General features: G+C 44.9%; 1 long non-coding RNA gene across 1 annotated transcript; it reads right to left on the reverse strand.

Moving 5' to 3' along the window:
- Nucleotides 1-9200: 9200 nt before the first annotated feature.
- LOC308495734 lies at nt 9201-18628 on the reverse strand. The gene is made up of 3 exons (XR_013993039.1): nt 17122-18628; nt 16726-16821; nt 9201-12287 (listed from the first exon to the last, which is right to left on the reverse strand). It is a non-coding gene; the product is annotated as an uncharacterized lncRNA (long non-coding RNA).
- Nucleotides 18629-19675: the final 1047 nt, after the last annotated feature.

The following is a 19675-nucleotide window of genomic DNA, read 5'->3' on the forward strand; positions in this document are numbered from 1 at the left end:
GCCAGCAGAAGTGGACGTATCTCACTTGACTTGGTGGGCACCATGAAAAACTTCTCTCTGGTCCAAAAGGGATCCATGTGTTCTCCTTCCAGGAATCAGGCCATCAACGGAATGCTCCTGGCACTTGGGCTGTCAGGAGCTCAGACAGATCTGCTCCTCCTGACCAGTGGGGAACACCCAAGATCAAGAAGAAAGGCTCTCTGGCCTCAGTGTCCTGGCTGGAATCCTGGTTTTGCATGTGTAACCTCTCTCATGTGTAACCTTTGGCAAGTCACTACCTTCTGTTCCTCGGCGTGCTGACGACAGTAATAATAATAGTAGTTGTAACGTTTACTCAGAACCGATAATGGTCATGGTGATAATTAACATTTAGTGTCTACTGGGTGCCAGGCCACCTTCTAAGCGCCACACATATCTCATCAATGCCTGTAGCACTGTCACCTTTGACCCTCTTTAAAAGATCCTGTAGCCCTGAGGGGCGGTGCTGGGATTCCCTGCAGCACCTGCAGAGCCTGACTGGCAGTGAGAGGACCTGGGGCATGTGCTGGGCATCTCCCACGAGCACAGACGGGGGTGAGGCCAGGGTGCTGGGACCCTCCCTGCTGGGCAGTGGCTCCCCTGCAGCTACAATTCTGCCTGGGTGCTGGGAACAGCTGCCTCTGCTGACAAGTGGCCAGATGGTGAGTGTGCTGTGTCCCCAGCCCACTGCCTGACCAGGTGCCTCATCTGATTTTTCCTGCCCCCTATTTCATTCCAGCCCATCTGTGGGCTGGGTGTCATGCCACTCGGGAGTCCCTGGACACAAACACAAAGGCCACCGGGTACCTCTTCCTACAGCGGAACTTCTGCACGGGGGTCAGTGTGTCCACGCCCAGCCTCCTCTTGACCAGACTGTAGTGGATGTCGTTCCACAGCTGCACCAGCTCCTGGCTGCCTCCTGGCACCTGGCAACCCTGCCGAGAAGAGCCTGCTGAGACATGGCCAGCGTCACCCACCCTGGAGCATGGGCACCCCATCCACCCAACCCTGGGAGGAGCTGCTCGTTGGTGTGCTAAGTAGTGAGCACGTGGGCCAGAGGGCCTGTGCTCCTGTACCCACCAGGACCAGTGGCCAAGCCAGTGGTGTATCCCTGGTGGCCCAGCTGGCCAACCATTCATGTCAGCACACAAGCTGAGCTTGGCCCTCAGTCACTCCTTACAGGTGAGGAGCATGAGGCAAAGGGGAGGCAGGTGACGGCCACACACCAGGCAGAGCCATGGGCTACACTGTCTGATCGGAGCTTGAGCACATCTCCTGCAAAAACCCTCTGTCCCACCCGGCAGGGCTGGCCCCTCCACTGCTCAGAGAGTGCCCTCCGAGCCAAGTGGGAGGAAGGGGTCCTGGTCTGTGCCCACCAACAGCTCACTGATTCTGTGATTTGTGCACAGGCCAGACTTGGACGATGGCCGAAGACGCCTGGTGTTCACCTCCGCAGACACTGCAGTGTGTGCTTCTCACCTTTAACTGTCTCCAGTGCCCTCAGGCCCATCCTGGCGAGGGAAGTGCTCACAGCCATTCAGCTTTCCTGCCACAGCATCAGTAAAAGCCCCTCTTTCTGGGTGGTGACTTGCGGTCTCGGGCCAGGATATAGCCACCAGCCTCAGGTACAACCATCAGGGAACCCACACAGGAACCTCCCTGCCTGCAGGACGTGGCCCTGGGTGGGAAATGCCTTTGGGATGGTGGCCTCATTGCGTCTCTCAGGTCTCAGTTACACAGCAGCTCATCAGCACATTTCTGGACCATCAGACTGAGTGTGTAATGCATCTCCTGGGAGCTTCCTTCACTGGTGTCAGTCACACATTTCATCACTACGCCTTCACGGCCGATGTTACAAATGTGTTCCTTGTTTGTTCACTTCCTCCATATACTTGGACAGATTTCAAAAACCAAGCCCCTCTATGTCCCAGTTGTTATGCTGGGTGTCGTGGCTCCTGTAATGAGCAAAATGGGGCGGCTCCTCCCTAATGGGGCCTGCAGTACGGGGGTGGGGGGGACGGGCAGATGATGCACAGACCCACAAATCAATAGGTGTCTCATTGTGAACAGAGGAAGGGTTTCAGAGAGGAAGGGACACGGGCCACGCTGGAGGATAAAGGAGCAGTACCTAGATGCAATGACACTTAGAGCAGAAAGGGAGGAAGGCAACAGACTCTGACAGAGGGAATGGCATTTGCAAAGGGACTGAGACAAAGAAATGTCTCGGGAATTCTAGGAAAAGCAAGGAAGCCAGCGTGACCACTGTGGAGGAAGCTGGGGGGGAGTCTGGAAAGGAGACTGGAGAGCAGGCAGGCACTGACCACAGGCTCTGGGGCCAGCGCCCCAGGGAAACACCAGAGGTTTACAGCTTTCTCTGGCTGCCACGAGCAGATGGAGCGGCAGAAGCATACCCTTGGTTTGGAGGGGAAGGAGTGGAAATAGAAAGGACTGGAAAGAATTGAGTATCTTGAAGGAAAACTGCATGAATTATGCCTGGGCTGTAATATGGGGTGAAACGGAAAAATGGGCCCCCAAACCCCTTAGTTGAAACCCTTTGAGCTGCATGTATTTTAGAACTCGGAATTTCTCAGATTTTAGGAAGTAACACAGGCACATACTATATAATATGTACCGCCAGGCACAGTCGGGCCGGCAGCATCCTGCAACCAAACATGCCAGGATTTACTTAGCAAAATGCACCACTGTCACCTTAAGTGGATAAATAAAGGCCATAAATAGCTTCACATCAATGCGGGTCAGGTTTTGATGCAGAATGAGTTGAGGGTCCAAGTTCCACCAGATGAGTAACAAAGATATTTTGGTTTCAGCGGTCTCCACTGCAGACCTGCGGCTAAGGGTCTGCGTGACTTGGTCTGGCTGACTGGCCTGCCAGCGCTCCAGCCAGGACCAGCTCCCAGTGAGGGTTTGAGACATGGGTAGTTCCTTCTCGGGTTACCACCGGGTGTAAGCGAGAGCAGCCCATCCTGGCTGGTCACAGCGCCCCCCGGGCCCGTCCTACCTCCAGCAGCCGGCGGGCGGCCTGGTGCTGCTCCTGCTGGGCCAGCTGGCGGGCGCAGGCCAGGACCACGTCCGCGTTGCCCAGGAGCTGCAGGCGGAGCTGGCTGTCCAGCACAGCGGTGACGAAGGGCTGCACCTGGGCGGGGTCGTCCTGGAGGTCCTGGCACACCCTGCCTGCCAAAGTCACTAGCTCCTCCAAGGGCGGGCCGGCGGCCCCACCCCCCCTCAGCAGGTTCAGGAAGCTCTGCATCGTGCGACGGGTTGCACCCCTCTGCAAACAAGACGACGGTCACCGACAACAGTCAGCACGGACCGGGCAGATTACACAGCAATCCTCAGGCCAGGTCTGTGAAGCCCCTCCTGCCGCTTGTAATGTGGCAATAAGGAGAGCTCACCCGAGAAAAGGCAGCAGGGCATCAGAGGCCCACTGGTGTTTCCTTTCAGTACCCCCAAAACATCGCCAGTCCAGGGCTGCTGAGACGCGTGCTGTCACTGCCACAGCACTCACCTCTGAGCCGCCCCACCCGGCTCCTCTAGCACCGCCTCCCCTCCGTTTCCACCACGTCCTTATTCACGCCTCCTCGTGTCCTTCACTGCTTCTCCGGGCTCAGTGAGGGCGGGGACCATGTATGTACGTTGGGGTCCTCAGATCTCCCCAGCATCTGCCAGACGGATGCCAGCGGTTAGGCATCTCTGCGAGAGGTTAGGAAGTGGCGCGGGCCAGGCGCTGGGCACACACCCTTTACGTTCCTGCAAACAGGAGCCATGGGGCCTGCAGGAGCCGCTAGGTACCGTCTGTCTGGTTTTAACTATTTTGATTTTGAAACAAAAAAATTATACTTCGAAAAGCACGCAGATTTCCAGGTTGCCGTAATCACACACATTTTACAAAGAATTTAAGAAACGGTGTACAACGGGAGGAACGTAGCCGCGGCCCCCGGGGCCCCTTCTCGGGCTACCTCGCTGCCACAGCTGCCCCAGGGGTGGTGCTAAGTCCCTCCGTTGTCCGCCCAGGACGACGGGCCGGGAGCTGCCGTAGCTTGCACGGGTCCCCGAGTGGGGACCTCAGCAGGCTAGCTTCAGTGTCCGGACAAAGAGCACTGACCACTACGCCCCAAGAGCCCGCTCTGCCCGCACCCCCAACAAAAGCAATAGCCACTCGGACTGCAAGGCTTTGCGGCCTTTCCTTTTTTATGCAAATCTGTGCCCACGCACATATACCAGCTTGTAAAGCAGAGACCGCCGGAAGGCCCGCGTGAACCGCGGCGGAACCCACCTCCGGGCCCACGTGCGCGTCCCTGCCCCGCATCCCAGGAAAGCGGGGCCGAGCCTGGGTGGACACCTCGCGGCGCGGCCCGTCGCAGCACCGCACCTTCGGCGCACGAGTCCGCCATTTCCAGGGCCCTGGCCCTGAGGTTAAAGGCAGAGCTGGGGGCAGCGACGTTCTCAGATGCTGCCGCGCCGCTTTCCACACGGGGCGTGACACCTGCGCGCCCCGGGCTGCGGAGACGCGGTTCACCGGTCCTGCCTCGGGGCCGCGACTCTCCGCGTCGCCACGGGCTCTGCCGCGGCCCCGCGTCCTCCAGGGAGCCGAGGCTCCGGGGCTTCGACGGGGGCGGCAGGGGAGAGCTCCGGGAAAGGCGGGGGGAGGTTAAGGGCCGGGCTCGGGCGGGCGGGACCACGTTCTCGGAGGGCTCCCGGACGGGGGCACAGGGGACGGAGACGGGCAGGTGGCTCTGCCGGCAGCCTCACCCCCTACAGCCCATGCCTGGCCGAGGCCCGGCGCCCCCGTACCTTTCGGGGCGCGCTGCTCCCCCGCGGAGGCCGAGACCCCTGCCCGCGGCTCGGCTTTCGGTGCCGCGGCGCCCGCCCCGACGCCCGCGTCCCACTTCCGCGCTGGGCGCTCACGTGCTCTGCCCGCACCCGCGGGGAGGAGGCGCCACGGCGGCGCGGAAGGTGCGCGGTCGCTACAAAGTTTCGAGGCCGCGGCCAATCCCGGCCAGGGCCCCGCCCGACGACGCGGGACTCGGGCCTTGGCCCCTGGGCCCGTGCGGGGGATCTGTGGAATCCGGGGCGCGGAAGCCGCGCCACCCCTCGGCTTGGCGACAGCTGGGCGGGAAGGGCAGGAGGAAGCTGTGACCCTTGTCTGACCCCAGGGTACCCGTCCGGGTGCACAGCGGAGCCACAGCCCTGCTGGGGACGCAGCTTGGTGCGGACACCCCCCCCCCGGCCCCCGCAGCAGGATGGGCCCTTCAAAAACAGACCCCAAGGACACAGGATGGGAGCAGAGGCCCCTGGAGGGCGCGGGGCTAGGGGTTCAGACTCACGGGTCCGCAGCGCTCAGGAGGGGGCTCCAGGGGAGGGGGACAGCCCGAGTCAATTTTTATATATGGTGTTAGGTATAGATGAAGACTCGTATTTTTTCATACAGATGTGTAAGGGTTCCAGCATCACCGTTTTGAAAGACTTATCTTCTCTCCATTGAATTGTTTTTGAAATTGACAAAAATCGACAATAATGTGTACGTTTACTCAGGACTCTATTCTGTTTCACTAATCAGTGTCTGAGCTTTCAGATACCATAATCTTTACTGTAGCTCAATGATTGGTCTTGAAATGAAATATACCTTGCAACTTTATCCTTTTCAAAATTGTGAGTATTCTAGCTCCTTTGCTATTTCATGTAAATTTCAGATTCACAGAGTCTTTCTGGGATTTTGACTGTAATGGCATTGACTACAAACCAGGTTGGAGAACGTGGCCACCAGCAGTCTGATCCATTAACGTGACTTATCGATAACTCCAGTCATTTATGTCATGGTTATTCCCTTCATAATTGTCTTGCGTTTCTCAGCATACATTTTGGTTTATACTTAAGTATTTCATGGTTTTTGGGTGCTGTCATAAATAGTACTGAGTTTTAATCCAAATTTGCTATTCTACATTGCAAGTATATACAACTGCTTTTGGAATACTGCTTTTATGTTCAGCTATCTTGCTAACCTGACTCATTATGGTGGGATTTTTTAATTTTTTGTAAGTTTTAAAAAGGATTTTCAGAAAAGGCAGTCATGTCTCAGAATAAAGTTATCTTTGTTCCTTTCCAATCTGTATCCTTTCTCATTTTATATATTTTTTTAACTGGGACCAGCTAGGTCTTCCAGTAGGATGCTGAATTAGAGAGGTGGAGTAGATTCTTAAGATTTGTTCTCAGTCTCAGGCAAGGCTAGTGAGTCTTTCACCCTTATGATGTTAATTGTAGACATGTTTTTAGCTGTGCTTTATTAGTTTGAGGAAGCTAACTCCTATTCCTTTTGCAGAGGTTTTATCATGAACACTGTGGGATTCAAGAAATACTTGTCCACCTAGTGCGATAATCACTTTTAAAAAATATATGTAGGTATGATTTACAGCGATTAGATCTTGAGTACTGAATCAGCCTAAGCTTTGTATTCCCATGATAAACTCCCATTTGCCTCAATGTATTACCCTTTTATAAACTGATGGATTAACTGGCATTTTGTTGAAGATTATTACATCTATGTTCACAAAGAATATTTGTAGTTTTTTATTTGTAGTATTTTTTTGTCTGGTTTTGTTATCAGTGTAAGGCTAACCTCATAAAATGAATTAAGACCTATTCGTCATCTTCTATTTCCTGGAAAAGTTTGTATAGAATTGGTATTCTGCCTTAAATATTTGGTAGAATTCAGTGAAATGACATGAGCCTGGATTTTTTCATTGTCGGGAGGTTTTTTAACTCTGAATTTAATTTCATAGATGTAGGGCTATTCAATTTACCCATTAATTTTTTCTTGAGTGACCTTAGTTGGTGTTTCAGAAATTAAGTCTATTTCATTAAAGTTGTCAAATTTATGTGCACAGTGTTATTTATAGTATTTCCTTCTACTGTTTACTTCATTGGTTTCTGGTCTTAGCATTGTGTTGTCTTCTGATTTTGTAGCTTATCCAGTTTGTTTAACCAGAAGCAGAACACAAGAACTGATGTTTGAAAATGGAATTTTTCTTCTGCCTTCACTTCCCTATTCCGTACAAGTTTTTGTTTTCTCAGATTGGTTAGTTTCCATTCCACTTTCAATCAAAGTCATGAGTATCCTTGTAACATTATTAATTCAAAGGTATGTATCTATTATTTTACCATTCAATATGGCATTAGTCAGTTTTTGGAACATCATTCATGCCAAATTAAAAGAATTAATTTCTATTCCTAATATTTTTAAATACGGGTTTTAAACTCTATCAAATGACTTATCTACATATACTGATATAATTATATGGCTCTTTTATTTGGTAGTGGTATTTTTATGAAATGATTTTGTAGTATTGTCTTCCAAACATCCTAATGTGTTAAGATCAGATTCAGCCGCATATAACAGAATTAACTCTCCGCCCACCCCCAAAAAAGGGGCTAAAACAAGGTCGTTCATTTCCCTTCTGTGTAAGACACCCAGATGTTGTAGTCTAGGGAGGGTGCAGCAGACAGCCAAGTCACTCTCCCTTGCATTCGAGCAAGCGGCTTCCATCACTGAGGTGAATGCAGGTTCTAAGCTGGCCGCTGACACGCCATCATGTGTTGCACACTGAAAAGAGGAAAGATTAAAGGACACTGGAGGCTTTCCCCAGTCGTTTTCTTTTTAAAGAACCTTTGCATTAGACCCTCTCAGCAACTTGTAATTCCATATAATTACTCAAAATTTAGTAGCATAATTACGCTCAACTGCAGAGAAAATGGAGGAATGTAGCTTTATAGCTGATCATATTGTCATTAGGAAAACTACAGTGATTCTGTTGGTAATGAAGGGATGGGATGCTGAGCTCACTACTAGTGATCCGCTGTGGTTACTAATGTCATGGCTTTAAAAATAAGACATTATTAGATGCATTTTGCTATAATTCCACTTAGGATTTTTCTATGATCATAAATATGACCTGCAAGTCATTTCCCCCAAAATGTCAACATTCCTGCCTTCTACTGGGCATGGCAACATGTGCTTATTCCTACTATGTGTAGGAATACACATAGTATTCCTTGGAACATCAATAACAAAATACATATTAATGATATTTTCCAGATTCAGGGGATATACTTTAACAAATATCTGAAATTCTTTGTTTTTCCAAGCTTTCTCTTCCATTCTGTTAATCATCATTCTTCAGCCCACACATCTTGAGAGTGTCTCCTGTATAATGAGCTGAACAAAGTAAGGACTGGTCATTCAGAAATTAGATACTTCATTCATGGAATAAACAGTTTCTTTGGTAAGAGACGGAGTCCCTCCTGAAGTAAAGAGCAGAAAGCGGTGAGTGTTTCAGAAATATTTGCAGTTTTGAATCTTCATATTCCAAGATAGTCCTCATCTAACTGCCCGGAACCCAACTCTTTCCAGATTAGTGCTCAGTCACGTAAGGAAATTGGTGAAGTTGTGAAGAAAACTGACTGTAAGTAAGCCATTGGCAGAATTTCTCACCACTGACTACTATATGTACATATTCCAGCATCACTGAAATGTATTACAAACACACCACACAGCTAAAATAAAGTGAACGAAAATTTAAAATGACATCAGCTAAAGCTACACTGGGTAATATACATAGAAGGGACTAATTAATAATTGCAGCAAGATGCCACCAGAGAGCAAAAGCTCACCTTGCTTTTCTGTACTTAAGTAGTCCATTAAAAACTTAAAAGTCCGGAGAACCTCAGCCCACTTTGGTAATGATGCCATGTCCCTGGCAGGGTAACTTGCTTGAATGATGGCCCCATTATGAATGCATACTCTGTGAGGGAATGTCGCTCTTACGAAAACAGGATGATCTAACCAGTTAGGGCAGAATGAAATGTGCACCATATCAATACAGATAACTAAAGGGTACAAAACCATAGAAAAGACACCTATTGCTAAAATGTATTTTTAATAAGTCATATTATTCTTGTTAAAAATTGCATTTATTAGGAATATTGTATGCAGAGTAGAAATCTCTGAGAAATGGTACTGTATGTACTACGTCTACCATCGGTGGCATTGATAAGTAAAATGCCAAACTATACACAACTCATACAGTAGTACAGAGAAAGACAACATCTAAATATCCCTGGAAATCTTGTGATGTGTTCCTCACCCAGATTACTTTTACATTCTTAAATAAAAAAACAAAAACAAAAAATATTTTTATTATGAACATACTTATTTATACTTGAGTATTTTCTCCAATCTTTTCATAAAAGTTTGGAATATCTGGAACATAATTTCCCTTAAAACAACTTGTAAATTATTTTTACAAATTAATAATAGTGAAGGGAAACTTGCTTCTAAGGCTTTACACCATTTGACACTTTTAAAAATCCTCATTTAATTATTAATATTTCTTTTTGCCAAAGTTTTGTCATTTCTAGATAAAGACTTCCCCACATGGTTTCCCCACAAAATGAGCTTCTGATACCTAAAATTTTTCGAATTTTGACAATTCTGCCACTCATTGGTTTTACATTTTCTCCCATAAAAATCCAACTATTTAATAAAATATTAATTTCAAAGAAGTGTATTCTATATTCATTTGCTTTATGGAATTTCCTCTTTGAGAATTTCATATTAAAAGAAAGCTTTCCAACATTCGTTTCATCCATGTGGTTCCTCACCTATATAAACATGAATTCATGGAGTTCCTATGTGTGTTTACTAATATGTTCTTTTACATGTAAAAACAACTTTCTGTGCATGTTCTTCCACACGCTATGCGCTAATAAGGTTTCTGTTTAGTATGAATTTTCTGGTATATGAGATGATTCCATTTATAGAATTCCTCTTCATTATCACTTTGCTGGTATTTCCTGTGAATTTACTTTTGAGAGAAAGTTTCTGACATTTAATTCATCTATGTGTTTCTCATTTGCATGAGTTCTCTGATGCATAATGAGTTGTGACTTCCAACAAAAGGCTTTTCCACATTCAGTGCACTTACAGGGTTTCTCTCCCGTATGAGTCCTCTGATGTGCACTGAGAATTGACTTCTGAGAAAAGGTTTTTCCACATTCATTACATCCATAGGGTTTCTCCCCTGAATGAGTTCTGTGATGTACAATGAGCTGAGATTTCCTAATGAAGGCTTTTTCACACTCACTGCATTCATAGGGTTTCTCTCTTGCATGCATTCTCTGATGTACAAGAAGCCGTAATTTTCCACTGAAGCCTTTCTCACACTGACTGCATTTATAAGGATTTTCCCCTGCATGAGTTCGCTCATGTACAATGAGTAATGACTTCCAAATGAAGGCTTTCCCACATTTGTTACATTCATATGGTTTCTCTCCAGAATGAGTTCTCATGTGTATAATGAGGTAAGACTTGCTGCTAAAGGCTTTCCCACAGTCATTGCACCCATAAGGTTTTTCCCCTGCATGAGTTCTCTGATGTGAAATGAGCTGATCTTTCCTATTAAAAGCTTTACCACAGTCACTGCATTCATACGGATTTTCTCCTGTGTGAATCCTCTGATGCACAATGAGTTGTGAATTGAAACTGAAGGATTTCCCACATTCACTGCACTCATGTGGTCTCTCTCCTGTATGAGTCCTCATGTGTATAATGAGGTAGGACTTACTCCTAAAGGCTTTCCCACATTCACTGCATCCATAGGGTTTGACACCTGTGTGACTTCTCTGATGTACAATGAGCTGTGACTTCAAACTGAAGCCTTTTCCACACTGGTTACATCCAAAAGGTTTTACACCAGTGTGTGTTCCCTGATGTACAATGAGCTGTGACTTGAACGTAAAGGCTTTCCCACACTCGCTACAACTATAGGGTTTCTCCCCTGTATGGGTTCTCTGATGTACCAGAAGGTTTGACTTTGTATTAAAAGCTTTCAGACATTCACCGCATTCAAAGGGTTTTTCTCCTGTATGAATTCTCTGATGTATAATGAGCTGTGATTTCAAACCAAAAGTTTTTCTGCAGTCACTGCATTCATAGGGTTTCTCCCCTGCATGAGTTCTCTGGTGAGAAATGAGCTGATATTTCCGACTAAAGGCTTTCCCACACTCATGGCATTCATATGGGCTTTCTCCTGTGTGAATCCTCTGATGCACAATGAGTTGTGAATTGAAACTGAAGGATTTCCCACATTCACTACACTCATGTGGTCTCTCTCCTGTATGACTCCTCACATGTATAATGAGGTAGGACTTGCTCCTAAAGGCTTTCCCACATTCACTGCATCCATAGGGTTTGACACCTGTGTGACTTCTCTGATGTACAATGAGCTGTGACTTCAAACTGAAGCCTTTTCCACACTGGTTACATCCAAAAGGTTTTACACCAGAGTGTGTTCCCTGATGTACAATGAGCTGTGACTTGAACGTAAAGGCTTTCTGACACTCAGTACAACTATAGGGTTTCTCCCCTGTATGGGTTCTCTGATGTACCAGAAGGTTTGACTTTGTATTAAAGGCTTTCAGACATTCACCGCATTCAAAGGGTTTTTCTCCTGTATGAATTCTCTGATGTATAATGAGCTGTGACTTCAACCCAAAGGCTTTCCCACAATCATTACACCCATAGGGTTTCTCACCTGAATGGCATCTGTGGTGTGAAATGACCTGGTCATAGGGGTGCTCACCTGTGTGACTCCTCTCATGTACTATGAGCTGTGAATTTAAAGGGAACACTTTCCCACATTCACTGCATTCGTGCACTTTCTCTCCTGCATGAGTTCTCTGGTGCGCAGTGAGGCAGGCCTCGCTGCTGAAGTCTTTCTCACATCCATTACATTTGTAGGTTTTCTCTTCTGCATGAGTTCGCTCATGGACTACAAGGGGTGACTTGCTGCTGAAGACCTTCCCACAGTAACTGCATTTGAAGGTGTTTCCGTCCATATACACTTGTTGGCAGATGAGTTGTGACCTCTTTTTGACAATTTTTCCAGATTCATTACTTTCACAGTATTTTATTCCAATAACAGTTTGTTCATGTTTAGAATGTTGGAATGACTCCCGTTGTACATGCAACCCATCAGGTTTCTTTCCAGCATAATTACTACTGAAATCTAAACTATATTTCAAACTCTTTCCATGTGTGTTATATTTATAAAGCTTTTGTCTGGAGGAAACAGAATCTGTAGTAAGAAGACAGAGTTTTCCAAATGCAGTGTGTTCACAGTGTTTTTCTGAAGTTCCCAACTTGCCTTGATTTCCCTGAGGCCATTCCATGTGATTCTCCATTTCCCAGCCTTTGTCTAGAAATTAAAATAATGTGTTATAAACAAAAACATGATTCAGGTATAGCATACAATTGCCTTAAAAATGCCATGTCATGGGGTTATTATTTTATTTTCAGATATAAGATTTGAATATAAGTAAAATCTCTGCACATGTCCCCAAACTCCTGAGCACTGGGAAAAACAGAGCAAAACTAAGAATAAAGACAGGCAAAGGGAACTGATAGTAATTAAAGATGGTTTTGAGTTGAAAAGGTTTGCATAATAGGTAAAGAAAGCAAAATAGGCTAAAGGAAAAATGAAGAAAATGTAAAGGTTGGATGGAATCTCTAAGCATTACAGTCATTGAATAAATAATTCTTGAATAACTGTTATGTGCCAAACACTGCCAAGCTCAGCAGAAAGAGCAGAAAACATTGCAAATTAGTTTACAGTCCTCTTAGGAATAAAGTTCTAATGAATACCCAGACAAATTGATGAGAATAAACTCACCAGAAACATCATTGTGATGTTCCAGAATACTGAGGACAGAAAGAAGCTAGTAAAAGCTTCCAGAGAAACAAACAAACAAAACAACCACCAAAGATTCATATAATGGAACAAAATTTATAATGGCATCTGACTTCTCATTAACATCACTAGAAAAGAGAAAACAAGAGCATTCAGGAGTAAAGTATAAACATTTCAGATGCACAGGTCTCAAAATTTATATGCATGCACCCCACCACAGGAAGCAACTTGAAGAGGTGCTCCAATAATACAAACCAAGAAACAAAGATGACATAGAATAAGTATAGAAAGTAAAATCTGATAGGACATTCCAGGAAAAAAACTGTACATCCAGGTCTTGAAACTAGTTTACACTGGAGCAAGTCAAAAGACACGGGAGTGGTGTCAACGGGAAAATGAAATTGACAGAATTGATTTCACTGAATGTACCAACAGAATAGACACGTGAAAAAGACTTTGAGGTTAAATTAATGATAACTGTATTAATTACAAGAACAGGGAAAATTGGCCTGATAAAACAATTCAAGAAGAAACAAATTTTTTATGAACCAAAACTACCCACTGTATAGTTGCATGATTTACCTGTGAACAGAAATTACAGTCACAAAGATGTAAAAACTTAAGACAAATCTAACCAAAATTATGAAGCAACTTTATTAGAACGCTAGGGGTGTGGGCAGAGATAAGGAGAGTGTGAAAAAGAATTAAATCTTCATGCTTCTATACTGAATCATCATCATTGGGGGTGAAAATCAAGGTGCAATAGAATAAGCTGGTTATTTGGATACATGGGGGCAAATACCCAGAGAGAAATCGCCAAGAGATGAAAGTAGTTTTCTCTGGTGGGACAGCAAACAAAGAGGGGGACGAGTACTTTTTAAACATAAAAGAAAATCCACAAAACTAAAGATACAAAGTAGATTGGGAACAAGAGATGGGACTACGTCTTCAGGCACAGCCGGGACGTCCTAAAGCAAGGAGCTAACGAAGTCATGAACAGAAAAGATTGTGATGAGGACACAGCTGCAGGTCGGGAGTAGACAGCTGAGTGGCATTGTGTCATTGCAGTTTCCCTACCGCCCAAACCTGATCCCTCTTCTTCACTTTGTACACAATCTCCAAGTTACATTTTCCCAAACATCAGTTCTCAGTTGGGGGTTGTACCTCCTTTCCCAGGTGCACTGAGAAATAAATTTGGGCACTTCTTACTATCACAACAGCTTGTGAGGGAGGGTCACTGGCTGTTAAAAGGTGCTGATGGGGAAATGCAAATGAAAACCACAATGAGATATCACCTCACCCCAGTCAGAATGGCCTTCATCAACAAGACAAATAGTAACAAGTGTTGGAGAGGCTGTGGAGAAAAAGGAACTCTCATACACTGTTGGTGGGAATGCAGACTGGTGCAGCCGCTATGGAAAGCAGTGTGGAGTTTCCTCAAGAAATTACCTATAGAATTACCATATGACCCAGCAATCGCTCTCCTGGGTATCTACCCCAAAAATATAAAAGCATTTCTCTATAGAGACACGTGTACTCCAATGTTCATTGCAGCTTTGTTTACGGTGGCCAAGACATGGAAACAACCAAAATGTCCTTCGATAGATGAATGGATAAAGAAGTTGTGGTACATATACACAATGGAATACTATTCGGCGTTAAGGAAAGATGATATAGGAGCATTTGTGACAACATGGATGGATCTTGAGAGTATAATGCTAAGTGAAATAAGTCAGACAGAAAAAGCAGAGAACCCTATGATTTCACTGATATGTGGTATATAAACCAAAAAGAACAAGACAAACAAATGAGAAACAAAAACTCATAGACACAGACAATAATTTAGTGGTTACCAGAGGGTAAGGGGGTGGGGGGTGGGTGATGAGGGTAAAGGGGATCAAATATATGGTGATGGAAGGAGAACTGACTCTGGGTGGTGAACACACAATGGGATTTATAGACGATGTAATACAGAATTGTACACCTGAAATCTATGTAAATTTACTAACAATTGACACCCCAATAAATTTAATTAAAAAAAAATGTATTATAGAATTAAAGCAAAAAATAGAAAAAAAATAAAAAAGGTGCTGATGGGGCAGCCAGTTAGCTCAGTTGGTTAGAACACAGTGCTCTTAACAAGGTTGCCGGTTTGATCCCTACATGGGCCACTCTGAGTAGCGCTCTCCACAACTAGACTGAAACAACTACTTGACTTGGAGCTGATGGATCCTATAAAAACACACTTAAAATAAATAAAACTTTCAAAAAAAGGTGCTGAAGGGCCGGCCCAGTGGCTCAGGTCCTAACACTGAGGTCACGGGTTCGATTCCCATAAGGGCCAATAAGCTGTGCCCTCCACAGCTAAGATTGTGAACAACAGCTCTCCCTGAAGCTGGGCTGCCTTGAGCAGCCAGAGCGTGAGCTGCTATGGGCTGCTGTGTACCACCACGAGTGGCCAGTGGCCAGCATGAGTGGGCAGCCATCGTGAGCTGCTCTGTGCTGCCGTGGGCTACCATGTGATGCCATTAGTGGCTGGGGCCAGTGTGCGTGGTCAGCAGGCTGAGAAAGCTGCCGTGAACGCCCAACTGACAACTGGAGACCGACTGCCTCAGCCGGGGGAGAGTGCAAGGCTCATAATACCAGCATGAGCCAGGGAGCTGTGTCCTACACAACTAGACTGAGAAACAACGGTTTGAACCGGAGTGGGGCGGGGTGCAGAAAGAAAGGGAGGGAAAAAAAAGGTGCTGAAGTCAGAGTTTCCATCAAGAAAACAGGCCAGTGAGAAATTGATCTCTGCCCTCAAACCAGATTGATTTAGGATGAATCAAAAACTGCAGCTGAAACAATCCTCCTGATACAAAGACTAAGTGCTGGTGTGTCCTACGCCTGTGACAGATACACAGGTGCTCAGAGACATAGATCTGACAGTGACACCAAGATGAATTAACACAGAAAACACAAATGAATGAATTTAGCTAAGGAGTACAACAGTCAAGAAATGAGATAATGTTGGCCTTGTGGGTGGAGATTGGGAAGATATAACACTTCTTCCTAAAGGACCAGAAGACTAACAGACTACAGCAAGACAGACCAATGAAGATAACTGCACACAAAGATTTAAGCTGACTTCCCAGAAGCAGGAGAAAGAACTAGAAGAATGCAGAAACGACGAGCAGAAAGGTGAGAAGCAGCTGTTATGTGGCAGACATGATTCCAGTTTCTCCAAATGAGACACGGGAGTGGTCCATGCAAGGAGATGCCCTATGACCCAGTCAAACCCAGTACTGAAGGGCAGATGAAAGAGGGCTGGGGCTGCAAATTACCAGTAGAGAAAAAAGAACTTAAATCTTCAGAATGGAAGTCTTTTAAAAGTTACACTATACGAGGAAAGTGGTGAATATAAAAGTAAGAGCTCTCTGGCGTCAGGGAACAGCAAGCGCAGCAGATCAAGTGAGAGGATAAGCACACTGCCATGCTGCATGAGAGTGGGTGCAGTGGGGTGTTTGGGAGGGGGCTCCAGACAAGAAAGCTGATATTATCAAATAATGGAGGAATGTACTTAGAAAGGACAGTGATGGCATCAGAGTCATTAACATGGAGAAACATGGAAAGGATAGGTTCCAGTGAGAAGAAAGGAAGTGGGGACTGTCACTGAATATATGTGTAAGGGATTTAAAGATATTATACCATTTAAAAAAATAGAAAGGAAGTAGAGGGATGTAAAAGTCATATTGAGAGATGTCAAGAGGAAAAGTTGCTTAGATGCATAACGAAATGAGTCCACTGCCATGGGAAAGTAAGAAGGAAACAGAATGCCAGAGAGAAAATTAACTTAGAGAATAGTCACAGTGACACAGAAGTACAAACGTGAGGTGCATGTCACTTCAGAATTCACACCAATTCTACATAAGAAGGAAAAAGTCTCAATGTCATAGTCACGTACCTGGCTGGCCCTGACTTGCCATGTGGGCCTGCGCCATCAACTGCTCTCCTTCTTGTTCCAACTTGAGGATGATATCAGGTTTGGTGTGTTGATATCCTGTGGGTGGGAAATTACAGACAACCTGATCCAAAACCACGAAGGACTCAGGGACTCTGAAGAACGGGGAGGATTCGGTTAAGAGGCAGCATGATGATGATGCTTGTTTGTACCGGTAACATAAAGACCACTGAACTAGCATGTTCTGACACCACAGGGAGGCAAAGAACACCTGGCCTCTAAATACAAGTCCAAAATTGCTAAGTATATAACAAAGCCCCCCCCCCCGACCCCCCCAGCTTTAGACAACCAAGCAGCAATGTGGGGGTCGTGTACTCCGTTCAGGGAGGTAGCACCTACCCAGGGAGACCAGGTGGCCATAGTTCTCCAGCGTCACACTCCTGTACAGGTGCTTCTGCACGGCGTCCAGCAGTTGCCACTCTTCCCAGGTAAAGTGCACACACACATCCGTGAATGACAACGGTCCCTGAAACAGCACATTCCCATTCAACCTCAAAGTATCTGATTGAGTTTGTGGGAAACACAGACTGCCTACCTAGGGGTTCCATTATTCACATTCTACTTTGTGACAAAAGCAGAATTTCATGATTTACTTACTGGGAAACATCCCATCAATATGCACAGAACCAGTCAGCCTTTCACTCAACATGAGAACACCAGGTACGAGGTATTCAGTCAGATGCACGTGACATAAAGTGGATAAAATAGTCCTGCTCACAAGAAGTGTTCAGCGTTGCCAAGGAAAGCAGAGTTAAATACATGCAAATGCAATGGGAGACAGACAAGCGAAGATGAAAGAACATACAGAGTCCAACATGGGCACAGAGTAGGAGGACAGAAAAATGTCAGGCTGAGTTTGTGGAACGGTCCTTCAGAAGCGAGCACTGCGAGAAAAAAATACATTAAAACGTGGTGGAATACAAAGGGCAATAGCTGTAAGTAGTGGCCAATTTGTGGGGAAAAGATCTGAACATGAAGATACACAAGTGGCAAATAATATGAAAAGACACTCAACATCATACATTACTAACTAGGGAATTACAAATTACAACAATGAGATGCCATTCAACACCTACTAGAATGGCTAAATTAAGAAAAAAAACCTGACAACACAAAAATTTGACCAAATATATGAATATAATTATCCAAGAAGCTCAGAAGTCTCCAAAAACTGAGACATAATATAATCAAATTTTCTAGAGATGAAGACAGAGAGAATCTTGAAAGCATCACGAGAGAAACGACCTTTGACTTACAAGGAATCCTCAGTAAGATCATGAGCAGATTTCTCATCAGGACCTTTAGAGGCTGGAGGGCTCTGGACCCAAATTTTCAAAGAGCTAAAAGAAAAATATGGCCAAACAAGAATCCTCTATCTGACAAAACTGTCCTGCAAATATGAGGGACACATTTCCCAGAAGAACAAAAGGGAGTTACCACTCACTGGACCTGCCGTGCAGGAGGTGCGCAAGTGTCCTGCAGGCAACAGGAGAGCAGCTAGACAGCGACGTGAGCTGCATGAGGTAATGCAGACAGCACTGCTGCATTTTGTTTTCCACATAATTATAAGAGACTGATGCATTTACAATAATTATCTTTAGAATAGTTTGTATTGTTTGGCTCACAATACATAAAGATGTAACCATGACACCAACAACCAAAAGGGGTGGGGACAGAGCTGGGGTACAGTCTGTATGTTCCTGAAGTTAAGTTGCTAGAAATTCAAGTTGTAGTGATAAAAATTTAGGAAGTTAAATGTAATCACCATGGTAAACACAAATAATTTACATAAAAGGAAATGAGAAAGAAATTTCACTATTTCACTACAAAAAATTCAAGTAAACACAACAGAATACAGTAATGCAGGAATCGAGGGACAAAAAGCTATAAGGTATGCAGAAAACAAATAGCAAAATGACAGAAATAAGTCCCTCCTTTTCAGTAATCACTTTAAGTGTAAATGGATTAAACTCTTCAATCAAAAGAGATTGGCAGAGTGAATTAAAAAACCATGACAACTATATGCTGTCTACACAATTGACTCACTTCAGATCCAAACACACAAACAGACTGAAAATGAAAGAATCAAGATGTTCCATGCTAATAGGAACCAAAGCGAGCAGAAGCGGCTGTACCAACATTGGGAACAATAGACTTCAAATCCAAAAAGGTTGTAAGATAGAAGGGCATTATATATTATTAAAGATTCAATACAGCAAGAAGACATAATAATTATAAACAGTTATACACCTAATGACAGATCATCAAAATAGATGAAGCAATTGAAAGGAGATGAAAGAATTGAAGGGAGAAACAGTTTTGTAATACTAGTTGGAAATTTCAATACACCACATTCAAAAATGGATAGAACAAGCACACAGAAAATAAGTGAGAAAACAGAAAACTTAAACCAACTAGATCTCAAACACAAAGGAATTGAAAGCAGGACCTTAAAGAGATAGTTACAGCCATGTTCATCAGAGCTAAAATGTGGAGCAGATAGCGTCTATTGGGGGACAAGGCAGCGTGTGGTGGTACATACGTACAATGCAAAACCTATCATTCAGCCTTAAAAAAGAAGGACATTCTGCAATTTATAAATTTGGATAAACATTGTGGACGTTGTCAACTGAAAGAAGTCAGTTACAAAAAGATAACTAGTGCATGATTCCACTTATGTGAGGTCCCTAGAGCAGTCAACCGCACAGAGACAGAAAGTAGATGGTAGTGCCAGGGGTAGAGACAGGGGGATGGGAGTGAGTGTTTAATGTTGAGTTTCATTTGTGCAAAGTGAGGAGTTGTGGAGATGGGCGGTGAGACGGTTGTGCAATTGTGAATTTATTTAACACTGAATTGTTCACTTAAAAAAGGTTAAGATTCAAATATATGGTGA

This window comes from Rhinolophus hipposideros, assembly GCF_964194185.1.
Source record: "Rhinolophus hipposideros genome assembly, contig: HAP1_SCAFFOLD_237, whole genome shotgun sequence".
NCBI classification, from domain to species: Eukaryota; Metazoa; Chordata; class Mammalia; order Chiroptera; family Rhinolophidae; genus Rhinolophus; species Rhinolophus hipposideros.